Source organism: Zeugodacus cucurbitae, chromosome 4 (genome assembly GCF_028554725.1).
Source record: "Zeugodacus cucurbitae isolate PBARC_wt_2022May chromosome 4, idZeuCucr1.2, whole genome shotgun sequence".
In the NCBI taxonomy this organism is placed as follows: Eukaryota; Metazoa; Arthropoda; class Insecta; order Diptera; family Tephritidae; genus Zeugodacus; species Zeugodacus cucurbitae.
This window is the reverse complement of record NC_071669.1, coordinates 54,706,792-54,721,312: the sequence shown is the minus strand read 5'-3', so window position 1 is coordinate 54,721,312 and position 14,521 is coordinate 54,706,792.

Genomic DNA, 14,521 nt, shown 5'->3' with positions numbered 1-14,521 from the left:
TGTAACTGATACTGGCTGAAGGTTACGCCGTTATTTGATTAGGTAAGTGTGTTGTAACGCCAATCGCGTTGGCAGATAGTATATATATTGTGTAAATATGAAATATGATATTAAATTATGAACTTACTGCTTGTAACTGGAAATCTTTATAACTTGTGGGTAAGAGAAGGGAGAGACTTTAGTCTCCTTAATATAATTTTTAAAGATTTAGTAATTTCAAAAATATGTAGAAAATCCTTATTTAGATCGCTCAGAACCGTAATTTTCCTTTTATCCTTTCAAATCGACTTAGGACCTTGAATATGCGCTTTCGGCCGATATTATACTCTCAAGCTTCTCGGCTAGTTAGGGGTTGGTTTGTAGTTTTTTTCGATGTACTAATCTCAATCCGATTGTTACGACTATTGTTTTCATATAATTATTTATTATGTGATAAAATATCTCTAAGATATCAAGGTATTGATTGAGAGTAGTCCTAACGTATAGGGCTTTTCCATAGCCAAGGCTTAACAGACATACAGAACATAGTCTGAGATCTCATCTCCTCCGACGTAAAATAGCGGAATACATCGATAAGACAAACGGCCTATAGTAAACAGTTGTAAGGTGGTACTCGTTATAAAGTTACTCATCACCGCGGAGTCCTTCAGTCTATTAATAATGTGAAGAACTTTAAACTCCTTTTAGAATCAACAAATCGACACTTCTATTAACAGTGGACTTTTTGATTAATTTTCTTGAAATAACTTTAGTTCGTATCCAAAGATTAACATGACACCAGTCTCCTTCCAATCTCCATCAATTGAACTTCGAGCACCATCCTGATGTTAGAAGTATAAAACTCAGAGCACAAATTCTTTGAATCCAAACAAGTTTTCTTCCTTCCGATCTTATCTGTGGTAACCGTGTTCTGACGAAAAAACATAAGTACCAGTCAGAGTTTTTCGTTTTACAGTAGAATCCCGATTATGCGAACTCTCTGCTCTATATGCCAATTCTTCAATTGAACCTACGGTTTTAAACAAATAACAGAAGCAATAATGCTTAGCATTGGTGAAGGTTACGATGGAGATGTTGGAACTGCGATAATGAAACCCCTGGATTCCAAATATTATTATAACTACTGACAAAATCATTGACGATTGGAACATGAAGGAGAAAGAAGTTGATGTCGAGACGGAAACTGTGGATGTATGTTAAGACACAGAAGTGTTTGAAGCTCTAGATGTGTCTTTTAAGTGGTTTGAAAGGCTGGACGAATCGGACACCATACAGTTGTTACGATCAGGGACTTGGCCGCAATGAAAACATGTGATTCATTACGTCAAAGATCAAATTAAAACATTGTTTGTTTAGAATTCCGATTATACGGATTTTCCTTTATCCGTTTTTGGTTTTATTTGATCCGGATAATCGGCATTCTACTGTATATGAAAATATTACCTAAATAATTCTGAAGAATGCTACGTTGATAGTTGATAGTCTTTGGCCAAGATTCGACAATTCGATGGTTCGTTCCTATGACACACCGTTCTATGTAACCGGAACACCCCTGGGACTTATCCGGCCAAGGACTGACTTCCTCTGAATTTTTTAAGAATATTTTATGTCGCTACAACAACAACATCACCAACTGTCTGTTGGTGTTAATAGAATTTTACTTGATTGCCGATTCTGTAAAGTCTACCTTATATCCCGGACCAGATCATAGATGACAATCTTGTCTCCAAGTACTATGATTACAACCATTTGGTACTAGAATCAGCGATGTAAAAACAAAAAATTCGAAATCTTGTTTCAAAACTAGGATTTTTAAAAAATTTACACTCATAATTTCTTCCTCCACTTCCAGGTCGCGTACTTCAATAAACATCATCACCTTCACTAAAACTAAAATCCGTCCGTCTTAGAGACTTCTACAGAATTTGACCATCTTCTGCAGTGATTTCTTCAACGATTACTTGAAGATACTCACCACATAAATAACGGCTTACTTATATATATTATATATATGTACGTCCTTCACTAGACACTTCCGGTTGATATTTTATGTGCTATGCACTTGCTTCAGCACGCTTGTTGTTGTTGTATATGGTGTGTTTGTGTATGTTCCAACGGATGTGCGCTTCTCTGAATCCTTTGAAAGTGTGCACAAGCGTCTTGACGACAGACTCGGCGCACTCACACAGTGGCGGTTTTGAAGAAACTTTTCTGAAATTGTTGATATTGATGTTGCTGTTGGTGTTGGTGAGGTTTACGCTGTCATATCTCGAACTTTTGTTATTGTTGTTATTTTTGTGTTTGTTTATTTTTTAGTTGTATTACTATATTTCTATTTTGTTTTCTCTGGTGTGTTTATCTAAAGTAAACTTCCTATGAAAATTCAATTCAACGCACGAGCTGCTGTTACTTACTGTGTGTGGGTGTGTTTATGTATGTAAGTATATGTGTGTGTGCCTCGTGTCAACGCGATAAAATAAACAGAAATGAAATTAGATTTGCTCGTAAAAATTTGTTGAAATGTTAAATTTCTGTGATAGGGAGACATATTTGTAAGAAATATATTTATTTATGTATATATAGATAGAAATATATTTGTGCGCGTGTGTGTGTGCGTGGGTAGTAAATCCATTTGGTTCTCTTTCACAATTCAATAAATTGCAGATTTTTTCAATTTTCTTCACTTTTTGCTGGTATTTCCTTTGTAACTTCGACGCTTCAGTGGCAATGACTGCAGTTCACGTGTAACAACACACACACACATATACATATATATACTCACACACACACACTTCATATATATTTTCTGACATTTATATACACTAAAGTCCACTGCCTGTTCCACAACAACGTTCAAAGTAAATTGTGGAATTGCTTACATCCTTTTCTCAGTGGTCACAGCGTGGCAACCGCTGGCTTTGAAGGGAACACGCACTCACACAGCCAAATTCGCATGTACACTCTCACACATACAGTCGCGAGTAAAACTTACAACTTTTGACTGTTTGCCGATCTTGTTTAATGCTGAAATACGTTATGCGCTTTCGTTTTCATTTCAATAGCGCCGTTTTCGCCATTACCCTTGACTGCGCCGCGCAGTTTTGACACAATTTATATGCGCGTACTCGTTCGCTAGTGTAGCGGTAAATTTCTGTTTTAGCTTGTCAAGCGCTTTATTTCTTTATTTATATATTTGAATTTATTTTTTCTCCTACTTCGAAATGTTGCGTGATTGTGCGGCCAAGCTTTACCGTGCCGGAGTTGAAAATGGGGTTGCCAAGTGGTTTTTATTAATTTTGACCATTTTATTACCTTAAATAAATTTTCCCCGAATATTTTATTCAATATTTAATTTAATTTAATATTTGATTTAATTTAATTTAATTTAATTTAATTTAAATTAATTTAATTTAATTTAATTTAATTTAATTTAATTTGATTTGATTTAATTTAATTTAATTTAATTTGATTTGATTTAATTTAATTTAATTGAATTGAATTGAATTGAATTGAATTGAATTTAATTGAATTTAATTTGATTTAATATAATTTTATTTTATTTTATTTTATTTTATTTTATATTATTTTATTTTATTTTATTTTATTTTATTATTTTATTTTATTTTATTTTATTTTATTTTATTTTATTTTATTTTATGCGCTATTTTATTTTATTTTATTTTATTTTAATATATTTTATTTTATTTTATTTTATTTTATTTTATTTTATTTTATTTTATTTTATTTTATTTTATTTTATTTTATTTTATTTTATTTTATTATTTTATTTTATTTTATTTTATTTTATTTTATTTTATTTTATTTTATTTTATGTTATGTTATTTTATTTTATTTTATTTTATTTTATTTTATTTTATTTTATTTTATTTTATTTTATTTTATTTTATTTTATTTTATTTTATTTTATTTTATTTTATTTTATTTTATTTTATTTTATTTTATTTTATTTTATTTTATTTTATTTTATTTTATTTTATTTTATTTTATTTTATTTTATTTTATTTTATTTTATTTTATTTTATTTTATTTTATTTTATTTTATTTTATTTTATTTTATTTTATTTTATTTTATTTTATTTTATTTTATTTTATTTTATTTTATTTTATTTTATTTTATTTTATTTTATTTTATTTTATTTTATTTTATTTTATTTTATGTTATTTTATGTTATTTTATTTTATTTTATTTTATTTTATTTTATTTTATTTTATTTTATTTTATTTTATTTTATTTTATTTTATTTTATTTTATTTTATTTTATTTTATTTTATTTTATTTTATTTTATTTTATTTTATTTTATTTTATGTTATTTTATTTTATTTTATTTTATTTTATTTTATTTTATTTTATTTTAAATAATTTATTTAATTATTTTTCTATGAAAAGAGACATCTATCGTTTCAATAGGAAAGTTCGGCGTATTTTGCTATATCTGCAATTGGATGATGAATGTAGGATTTATCGTCTTTGTCTTATTTTTAATGGTTTCTCTTAAAGAGATTGGTTAAAATAATATATCAAGAAAACGTGACTAACCACGGATTGTATGGACTAAAAGTGTATGAAGACGAAACTAAACAAACAAACTAACAATTGTTTTCAGATGAGACAAGATCAATAAAAGTTATTCATTTGGAAAGATTTTTCGGTCTGGTATATGATGAAATTCGTAAGAATAATAAATAAAGGAATTATTCTTCAACAAAACACTCAAAGCTCTGAAATAGTTCTTTTAACGATCAAAATATAGATTCGATATAGATTTTGATATCGATTATTATATTCGAGCTCCATTACCCTCTCCATGTTCCTTCGAATAAAAAGTATTTTCTATATTCTGTAAGATCATAATTATGTTTTCATCCATGGAGAATACAAATACCAAGCTTTCTACTAGACATTGCATCAATTTCGAATCTCATCAGAAGCTCAGCCTAACAATTTTGAATGATTTTTGATTAAATTCGAAATTTTTTTATCAAATCTCAAGTCCAATGATCTCTAGAAAACTATAGTCAAGATCTTGTTTACTGTTCCATAGCTTCATCTTAGTTGTCTTCAACACAATATCAACTAAAGAAGTCTACCGCTTTGTCTTCTTTTTTGAACTCTGAATAAATTTGCTAGTAATCTAAGTTCGTCAGCAGTTACGAAAAAGACTGTAGGCGATCTGACGAAATAATTCCATACCTGGACTTCATACAGAATCCACTCCGATTGAACGTTCTCTTTTGAGAGACTGTTCTGGCTATTTAAAAATCACTTCTTACGCGTTTACTCAAAATTTCAAAGTCTTAATGGATGCCCAAGGCAATTCGAGTTATGTAAAATTTTTCAAACTTTCTCATGAACCATTAAAGGTTGTAGTTAAAGTAACTGTGTTGTAAAAATTGTTTAAAAATATCAAAAAAAAAAAGAAAAGAAGTAGTGAGTTGTAAAAATTCTCTCATCTATCAAAAAATAAATAAAATAAAAATTATAAAATTCTTCCCATTAACTTCTTCTTCTTCTTAACTGGCGTAGAAACCGCTTACGCGGTTATAGCCGAGTCCACAACAGTGCGCCACGCATCTCTCCTTTTGGCGGTTTGGCGCCAATTGGTAATACCAAGTGAAGACAGGTCCTTCTCCACCTGGTCCTTCCATCGGAGTGGAGGTCTCCCTCTTCCTCGGCTTCCACCAGCGGGTACTGCATCGAAAACTTTCAGAGCTGGGGCACTTTCATCCATTCGAACAACATGACCCAGCCAGCGTAGCCGCTGTCTTTTTATTCGCTGGACTATGTCTATGTCGTCGAACAACACATACAGCTCATCATTCCATCTTCTGCGGTATTCGCCGTTGCCAATGTTTAAGGGACCGTAAATCTTCCGCAAAACCTTTCTCTCGAAAACTCCTAGTGCCGTCTCATCGGATGTTGACACCGTCCACGCTTCTGCACCATAAAGTAGGACGGGAATGATGAGGGACTTGTAGAGTTTAGTTTTTGTTCGTCGAGAGAGGACTTTACTTTTCAATTGCCTACTCAGTCCATAGTAGCACCTGTTGGCAAGAGTGATTCTGCGTTGGATTTCAAGGCTGACATTATTATCGGTGTTAATGTTGGTTCCTAGGTATACGAAATTATCTACAACTTCAAAGTTATGACTGTCAACAGTGACGTGGGAGCCAAGACGCGAATGCGCTGACTGTTTGTTTGATGACAGGAGATATTTCGTCTTGTCCTCGTTCACCACCAGACCCATTCGCTTCGCTTCCTTATCCAGGCGGGAAAAAGCAGAACTAACGGCGCGGGTGTTGTTTCCGATGATATCAATATCATCGGCGTACGCCAGGAGCTGTACACTCTTGTAGAAGATTGTACCTTCTCTATTTAGCTCTGCAGCTCTTATAATTTTCTCCAGCATCAAGTTAAAGAAGTCGCACGATAGCGAGTCACCTTGTCTGAAACCTCGTTTGGTATCGAACGGCTCGGAGAGGTCCTTCCCGATCCTGACGGAGCTTTTGGTGTTGCTCAACGTCAAAAAAACCGTTAAATTATTAATTGGTATGAGTTTGTAAAAATATCAAATATCATACAACTGGCAACCATGCAACAATACATCACCACATTTACAAACGCCGCTTTCATTCACTTTTTCAAATGCAGTGCTGTTGAAAAAAAAGCCGAATCGATCGGTTTAAGCGCGTATTGTTGAACATGAATGCGAAATCGCAATTCTAAATGCGCAAACAGTAATTCTCAATTCGTTTTTGTGCTGACTGAACGAGTGCACTTTTCGCCGCCAAAGTCATTGTGGCAAAATAAAAAAGTGGCGAATGCGGGCTTACACGGTAATATATGTAGCTATTATGTACTGCCATGTATGAGGATTTACATACGTAGGTACATATACCCTGGTTGGTGCTAAATTCAATAAATATTCACGTTTGTGTATTTCTCTCTTTGAAATCTAAAACTGCACACTTTTAACTGTAAACTTGAATTGCAAGTGGTTTGAAATTTCAAGTTGATTTTACAACTTTTTTCATTAAAAATTATAAAAAAATCCATTTCATTTAAATTTTAAGTTAGTTTTTATTGAACACCTTACGGTATTGTGCTTTGGAGAGTAGCGAATCGTAGAAATAACAGGTTTCAGTCTAAGGTGGGAGCATAGACAGCAGTTAAAGCATTGTAATGAAGTGTACCAATAATAATTGGTGAGTGGTGAATGGAATGAAAACTGGTATAATTGCAGCAGACTGGTATAAACAGACAATAAATAGTATAAACAGGGATAATTAGCACTTATTTATAATATTTTAGAGAGATATCAGTATAAATAATTTAATAGTGGTGAATTGAAAACTGGTATAAATGTAGCAGACTGGTATAAACAGACAATAAATAGTATAAACAGGGATAATTAGCACTTATTTATAATATTTTAGAGAGATATCAGTATAAATAATTGAATAGTGGTGAATTGAAAACTGGTATAAATGTAGCAAACTGGTATAAACGGGTACATATAGAATATCTTGTATTTATAATAATTGAGATAGGTATCTGTATAAATAACTGGAGAGTGCTGAATTGAAAACTGGTATAAATGTATCAAACTGGTATAAACAGGTAGATATAGAATACATAGCTTTAGAATTTAGATATAGAATAGTACGTCTTTATAATAGTTAAGTATATAAATAATTGCAGAGTGGTGAATTTAGAACTGACATAACGCATCAGACTGGTATAAACAGGAAGATATTGAATAGCACGTATTTATAGCATAGTTCTGAAAGGTATCTGTCAGCTCCCTGATATCGACTTCAAACATACGTTACTGATTTTATGTGGCGTATCATATATAGACTAAGGGTTGCCATCTCCTTAAAGATGAGAAAGGAAATGAAGTGCAACAATTTAAATAAATACGGTTTGTAGTTCAAATTACATTTGAGTAAGAATGCCATGTGAAATATTAGAGTTTCATTTTATATTTCCGTCAGAGATATTTTGACGTTACCACATGTGTGCAATTAGTAGATTAATAAAGAACTAATACAAATTTCTATAATATGAGTTAAGAGTTTTAATAATACTTATAGATGAATATATTTTTGAAAAATGTTGCAACCTATTTGAAATTATTTCTGAGAAGTGTTGCCAGCTTTTTCATTTTTCTTTAAAAAAGATTATATGTATTGACTATATTAAATACTAACTTATCTCAGAGTTTTTTTTTTTTCAAAAAAGAATTCCCGTTAACTAACTTCCCTAAGTGCCCCTTTGTCAAGTCCACACCAACTAGCCATTTTCATATACAATTGTATTGAGTGCCTTTGTGCCTTGGCAGCCTGCGGTGGCACACCATCAATGAATGCTATGAAAACTTCTACTCCACAGTGAGGCAATCAATGCCAACAGTCGGCAAAAGAGTCAAAGCGAAGAGTGTGCAATTGTGCGCGTATCGGAACTCGATTCTAGAATTGCCAAATTGTTTGAGCCGGAAAGTTTCTGGTTTTTTCTTTATCTTTTTTTTTGAAATTTTCCCCGTGGAGTGTCTTTTTTATCGTTTTTTTTTGTTGTTACTTTATTTTCGGTTGATTTTTCGACATTTTGTATTTCTTTTTCGGATGGTTGTTGTTATTTTATATTTCTTCAATTTGTTGTTGTAGTTCAACTTGTTCTCCGCTTATAGTTCAATTTTTCAATTTTTTTTTTTATTTTTTTGGATTTTGTTTAAATTTCTTTTTTTTTCATTTTTATTTTTATTATTTTTCTTCGATTCCAGAATTTTTATTTTTTTATTATTCTTTTTTTACCATTTATCAGATAAAGTGAATTCCAATGGCTTGCCCGGTTGTCCAAAGTCATTTATGTATCTGTGTTTGTTGGTGTATGCTATAAATGCTAAAATCACTCAGCAGCCAGCCACTTCGTTGGTAAAGTTTTCACCAGAAAACAACTACAAAAACAACAAATGGAAAGGAATTGAGGAAATGAAAAGCATTTTTGATCTTTTCCGCGGAAAATTACTCCGCTTGGAAAGATATATGTACTTATGTGTATATATATATATATATATATATACATATTTATATATGTATGTGTGCGTAATATGCCCGCGCTTCAAGCGCTTGCCATTCTTAATATCATTTCTGCTATTTCATTTCATTTAACAAGCGTCCAGTGGAGTTTTCAATTTATACACGATTTTTTTCAGCGATTTTTTTTCGTTTTTTCTGGAAGTTGTTGTAAAATTTTTGTTGTTGCAGTATTTTTTGTTATTTTTGTACTTTTTCGTTGTTGTTGTTGTAATTATACCCTGAACAGGGTATATTAAGTTTGTCACGAAGTTTGTAACACCCAGAAGGAAGCGTCGGAGACCCTATAAAGTATATATATAAATGATCAGTATGTTGAACTGAGTCGATTTAGGCATGTCCGTCTGTCTGTATATATACGAACTAGTCCTTCAGTTTTTAAGATATCGTTTTGAAATTTTGCAGATGTTATTTTCTCTGCAAGAAGCTGCTCAAGAACTGCCGATATCGGACCACTATAGCATATAGCTGCCATACAAACTGAACGATCGAAATCAAGGGCTTATATGGAAAACTTCCGCATTTTACTACATATCTTCACGAAATTTGGTGTGAGTTATTGTTCATAGAAATAATTTAATCTCCGAAAAAATTGTTCATATCGCTTCACTATAGCGTATAGCTGTCATACAAACTGAACGATCGGAATCAAGGGCTTATATAACGTTTTTTCTTGTTTTTTTTTTAAGTTATTGTTGTACTTTTTCGTTGTTGTTGTTGTAATTTTCGTTGTTGTTACTCTTGTGTTGTTATTGTTGTTGCCGTTGTTTGTGGTAATCATGCAAACCATTTGTTTACTTAATCATTTCATTCTCGTTGCGTTTTTCGTTTCATTTGCCACACTCAAAAGTTTCTCCTTAATTTGTGCGCTGCGCTCAAGTGCTTGATGGACGCAAACGACCGTACGTACAAATAACGGTATACCTAGTATGCGTAGAAGGCCACTCATCTCATGAAGCGGCGCGTATAAAGTGTGGCAATGCGCTATTAGTTGCTACAGCTCGACGATGCGAAGCTAGTGCTTGGTCACACAGGATTGTATGTTTGTGCGTTGGCTATTAATTGAATTGGTGGCAATTACGTTTGGCAAAAACTTTTCGATCCTTGAGAGGGAATATTTTTGGCTGGTCGTCCAGCAGCTCGCACTTTTCCTTATTACTCGGGTGAGAGGCGCAGCAGTGAGGCAGGCAGCCAGGATGCGACAAATGCATGCCATAACACTCAGCTGCTCGTGCTTTGTTCCGAAAGTTGCGTTGAGTGCGTAAATAAATATGCGTTGCTTGCAGCATTTCCAAACACAGACATATATATTTTTCGTACAACGACAAAAAAATGGCCGCATATTTACTAATTATTTCATTAATTAAATACATTTACGCAAAATGTTGCAAATAAACAAATCCATTTAAAATTGAATGTGAAGTGTGGCCACCGCCAAGTGTTGTGTAAGTTAGCATTTGCATTAATGCCACTGATTGATGGCACGCGCACACGCACACACACACCACACCGTTATATTTATTTTGCGGCAGCGCGCTTGTAAATTTGGCAAATGGTCACTTAACTTGAGATGGAATCCATTTAACTGTGCACTGCTGCGTACACTTCAAACAATTTCATTAAATGTTTATGGCAGTTTGAATCGGTTTTTATTGGCAACTCAAGGTATTAAAGGCCATGTGAAATGAAGAATACATATGCAGGCATACCTATGTATGTATATATGTATACAGCTGGATGGTGTGAGTTTTCATGCGAGCACTTAATTGTAAATTTTTGTGCTCTAAAATACCCAGGAGAGAGTTGGAGTCGGAGCGTGCATTTAAAACTCAAAATTAACTTAATTGAGTCAGTTGGATTGTGTTCAGCCAGGATAATTGAGCTAATATCTGACTAATTGACTCACAATTAACCATAAAAAAAGAAAAAAATCCGATCGAAGTTAAAATTTCAAATGATAACTCAAAACTAACTTAATTGAATCAGACAGATTGTGTTCAGACAGGTTAATTAAGCCAATACTGCTTAATTGACTCAGAAGTAAAGTTAAAAAATAAAAAAAACTTTCGATTTATGTTTTCATGCCAAACGAAAACTCAAAATTGTATTAATTGAGTGAGACAGATTGCTTTCAGACAGGTTAATTAAGTTAATTACTATTTAATTGGCCCAGAATTAACGCTTAAAATGTTAAATGCATTTGATTGATTTTTGTTTTTTTTTTTAATAAACAACAATAACTCAGCATTGCCTTATTTAAGTCAGGCAGATTGCGTTCACACAAGCCAAATAAGCTAATTGCTGCTTAATTGACTCAAAATTAACAGCTGAAAAGAAAAAAGTCTTCAATCGGGATTGCCAAACGATACACAAAAATATTCTTATTTGAATGAGTTGAGTCAGACATATTGTGTTCAGACAGGTTAATTAAGAAAAATACTACTTAATTGACTCAAAATTAACAGCTAAAAAGAAAAAGTCTAACGATTGAAGTTTGATTGTCAAACGATACACCAAAATTTTCTTTATTGAATGAGACTGATTGTTTTCAGCTAGGTTAATTAAGCTAGTTACTGCATAATTGACTCCAAATGAGTGTCAGAAAAATATATATCATACGAATGATTTTTAATGTCAAATGATTATTCAAAAGTAGATGAAATGAGTAAGATTGATTATATTCAGATAGGCTAATAAATCTAATTACTCCTTAATTGACTCAACATTAACCCATTCAGGACCAATGTGACGTAGACGTCACAACAGCATAGCCCTTCTTTATTTGCCGTAAAAAAAAGTGGGTAATGCAAATTTATTTTAAAATGCAAAATCATCTCTTCTTAAGCGGTACGATCAAGTTTGCGACAGTTGCAGTTAAGTTTTGATTGTGAATAGATGCTTTGGCGTTAGTTTGGTTTTGTGTGTATATCGAAAACAAGAAAAATGTCGAGAAGGGCAAAGGCCAAAAAGTAAGTATATATATATTTTTTACTTGCGTGCAACTAAAAAAAAAATAATGTATGTAGTATTACTAAAAAATATGTGTAGACAAATAGTGCGAAATAAAAACTTACAAGTGATTGTGTTTTACTAGTGTCTGATTAAGTTTTTTAAGCAAGAAGCAGTTGCAAGCGCCATGTGAATTAGTGTGTACTACCAACGACGATGACATACCTGTAGACGATGCACTGAACAACACTGATGACGATATTGCCAATTTAATTGAAGATGTTCTTCAAAATTCGTTTCAAAACATTGGAACAAATTTATTGACAGAATCTCCGTCTTCCTCAATTCAACGATCACCAGAAATTCTGGAGGAAGAATCAACTATGTGTACGTCTAACAAAACTCCTGATAAAATTTCAGTACGTAGTAGAAACAGAAAGAGACACAATACTTCGAAACGAAACGGTCCTCGAGCGAAAATACAAAAAGTGCGGGCACCACAGTTAACTTGGGTTGAAAGCATCGCTGATAAATCAAAACCTTTTTTCCCTGAGCCAAATTACACAGATTGTAGCGGGCTTTTTCCACATCAGCAATTTGAAAAGTTTATTGGTGATGAGGTCCTACAGATGTTATGTGATGAATCCTCGGTTCAAGTAGAAGGTCAAAATCCAAACATTACCATAAATGAGATGAAGGTGTTTATTGGTATTATGATTGTCACTGGATATACATCTCGACCAAAAAAAAGAGACTACTGGTGCGAAGATTCAGATATGCTGTGCTCTATGGTTAGCGAAAGCATGCGACGCAATAGGTTCGAAATTATTTTTCGTTATATGCACCTCAGAGATAACAGCTTGGAACATCGGGGGGACAAAATTTGGAAAATCCGTCCAATTACTGATGCAGTGAAAAAGCAATGCCTCACAAATTTTCATCCTGAACAAGATCTATCTTACGATGAGTCTATGGTAGAGTATTACGGTCGACACGGTTGTAAGCAGTTTATTAGGGGAAAACCGTTGCGTTTTGGATACAAGATGTGGTGTCTCAATACGCCCCAAGGATACCTTGTAAATTTTGAGATGTACCAAGGCATTAATCCACGTATACCAGAAGAATATCCAAAAATTTACGGAAAGAACCCTGCGCCATTGTTTTCCATGCTTGATGATCTAAATGACGAAAAAAGGCAATTACCCTATTGCATATATTTTGATAATTTATTTACTTTCAGTTTCAATGCGAGAAATTATGATTCCTAGGTCTTGCCCTTTGCCTGATAAAAAGGCTCTAAAAAAGAAACAACGTGGACACATAGAAAGCATAAAACTGGAAGGTGCAGAAATATACATAACCAAATGGACTGAGAACTCTGTTGTTACTGTAGCTTCAACGATTTACGGAAAAAATCCTGTGTCCAAAGTCTGTCGATATTCACGAGAACAACGCCGGAAAATCGACGTCCCCCGGCCATATGCGGCAGCCATGTACAATGCTTCAATGGGAGGTACAGATCGAATGGATCAGAACGTAAATGCTTACAGAATTGCCGCTAAGGGCAAAAAATGGTGGTGGTCTATATTTACGTGGCTTATAGACGTTTCAATTCAAAATGCTTGGATTCTGCATCGGAAAAGCGGTCCAGGCATGACCCAAATTGATTTTCGTCGAGCAATTTCCAGACACTATTGTGGTAGTCTTGGCATTAGAAAGCCACCTGGAGGTTTTCGAAGACCGAAAAGTGAAGCTGAATGTGCGAACGAAAGATACGATGGCATCGATCACTTTGTGGAGGTTGTTCCTGGTAATAAACGTCGACGTTGCCAAGGCCATCATTGCAATACAGTGTACATAACGATGTGTGGAAAATGCAATGGGGGCCTGTGTACTAAATGCTTCAAACGCTATCATTTTATAAATGTTAACTAACTTTTAACTTTATTTACTCTTCCTTACTTTATCTCAAAATATAAATGTTTCTTTTTTATTTAAGTGAAATGTAAAATAAAAAATAAAAAAGTATGAGGACCAACGTGACGTATACGTCACAGGCTCCTGGCACGCCCCCTGTGAACATTTAGATTTTTTCTTTTCGGATTTTAATTTAGCAGCACAAAATTAGTATGTCCTACAAATTTCAATATTTTTCGTAAATTTTAAGGGTTCTGGCCTTAATGGGTTAACGCTAAAAGGGAAAATTCATCCGATTGAAATTTTAATGTCCAACGATAACGTCTTAATTGAGTGAGGCTGATTGTGTACAGAGATGTTAATTAAGTCAATTACATAATTGTTTTAAAATTCACCCAGTTGAAGTTTTGATGTCAAACGATAACTCAAAATTATCTTAATTAAGTGAGACCGATTGTGTTCAGACAGACTTAAAAGCTAATTGCTGCTTAATTGACTTAAAATTAACGCTAAGAAACAAAATCGGATTCTAGTTTTCAT